Source organism: Manis pentadactyla, chromosome 3, assembly GCF_030020395.1.
Source record: "Manis pentadactyla isolate mManPen7 chromosome 3, mManPen7.hap1, whole genome shotgun sequence".
NCBI lineage: Eukaryota > Metazoa > Chordata > Mammalia > Pholidota > Manidae > Manis > Manis pentadactyla.
In genome coordinates, this window is record NC_080021.1 from 60,764,768 (window position 1) to 60,766,965 (window position 2,198).

The window sequence follows — 2,198 nt, forward strand, 5'->3', positions numbered from 1 at the left end:
GGGATTGTACTTCTTTCTTGAGGTAATTTTCCTGTAACAACTACCTTTGCTGCATACCACAGGTTGTTGAGTTGTTTATTTTTTCATTTGTCTCTATATTTAGCTTTTTTTTTAGATCTCTGTTTTTATTTGGTTATTGATCCATTGATTATTTAGGAGCATGTTGTTAAGCCTCCATGTGTTTGTGGGCCTTTTTTGTTTTCTTTGCATAATTTATTTCTAGTTTCATGCCTTTGTGGTCTGAGTAGCTGGTTGGCACAATTTCAGTCTTTTTTTAATTTACTGAGGCTCTTTTTGTGGCCTAGTATGTGATCTGTTATGAAAATCATTCCATGTAGACTTGAGAAGAATGTGTATCCTTTTGTCTTTGGTTGGAGTGTTCTGTAGATGTCTGCTAGGTCCATCTGTTCTAATGTGTTGTTTAGTGCTTATATCTCCTTACTTATTTTCTGTCTGGTTGAATTGTCTTTTGGAGTAAGTGGTGTTTTGAAGTCTCCTAAAATGAATGCATTGCAATCTATTTCCCCCTTTAATTCTGTTAGTATTTGTTTCACATATCAAGGTGCTCCTATATTGGGTACATAGATATTTATAATGGTTATATCCTCTTGTTGAACTGATCCCTTTATCATTTTAATGTCCTTCTTTGTCTCTAATCACTTTCTTTGTTTCAAAATCTATTTTGTCTGATGTAAGTACTGCTACTCATGTTTTTTTTCTCCCTATTATTTGCATGAAATATCTTTTTCCATCCCTTCACTGTTAGTCTGCATATGTCTTTGAGTTTGAAGTCAGTCTCTTGTAGCCAGTGTATAGATTGTCTTTTTTTTTCAGGGGAAAGCACAAATGCAGTCCTCCACTACCACAAATTATGCAGTCGAGTTTCCCACATTTGGGGAAATTGCAGGTATCAGCACATCGGAGTGCAATGGATAAGCCTTGCTCTGGGAAAACCACCTTCTGATCTCCCCTGCCAGCTAAGTATAGATTATCTTGTTTTTATATACATTCTGTAATTCTCTGTCTTTTAATTGGTGCCTTCAGCCCAATTACATTTAAGGTGATTATGGATAGATATGTACTTATTGCCATTGCAGGCTTTAGATTCGTCATTACCAAAGGTTCAAGGGCAGCTTCCTTACTATCTAACAGTCTAAATTAATTCCCTTATTACACTATTTCAAGTACAATCTAAAGGTTCTTTTTTTCTGCTTCTTCTTCCTCCTCCAGTCTTTATATATTAGGTATCATATTCTGTACTCTTTTGTGTACAGAAGTATACCTTGACTGACTTCGTGGTTAGTTGATTTAATTTTGCATTTGCTTAGTAATTAATTGGCCTACTTCCTTTATTGTCATTTTATTTTCTCTGGTGACAGCTGTTTAGCCTCAGGAACACTTCTATCTATAGCAGTTCCTCTAAAATACACTGTAGAGATGTTTTGTGGATGGGAAATTACCTCAACTTTTGCTAATCTGGAAATTTTTAAATCCCTGCTTCATATTTAAATGATAACCTTGCCTGGCAGAGTATTCTTGGTTGGAGACCCTTCTTTTTCATGCATTAAATATATCATGGCCTGTAAGGACTCTGCTTAGAAATCTGCTGATAGCCTGATGGGCTTTCCCTTATATGTGATCTTTTTGTCTTTCTGGCTACTTTTAATACTCTCTCTTTGTCCTTGATCTTTACCATTTTAATTATTATATGTTTTAGTGTTGTCTTCCTAGGGTCCCTTGTTTAGGGAGATCTGTGCACTTCCATGATGAGAGACTATTTCCTTCCCCAGAATGGGGGAGTTTTCAGCAATTACTTCCTCAAAAAGATTTTTTAGTCTTTTTTTCTCTCTTCTTCTTCTGGTACCCTTGTAAGGCAAACACTGTTCCATTTGGATTGGTCACACAGTTCTCTTATTATTCTTTCATCCCTAGAGATTATGTTCTTCTCTCTGTGCCTCAGCTTCTTTGTTTTACTGTTCTCTAATTTCTATTTCATTTACTGTCTCCTCGACCTCATCTAATCTGCTTTTAAATTCCTCCATTTTATGTTTCATTTCAAATACTGTATTTTTCAAAGTTTCTATCTCTTTCATGCAGTTCTTGTTGAGCTCTTGAATATTTTTCTGTAGCTTTGTGAGCATGTTTATGATTTTCATTTTGAAGTCTTTATCCAGAAGACTGGTAATTTCAGTTTCATT

At 35.2% G+C, this 2,198-nt stretch overlaps 1 pseudogene; it reads right to left on the bottom strand.

The window, feature by feature from the left end:
* Positions 1-831: 831 nt before the first annotated feature.
* Positions 832-985, bottom strand: LOC118913492 (U1 spliceosomal RNA; annotated as a pseudogene).
* Between the last annotated feature and the right edge of the window lie 1,213 nt (positions 986-2,198).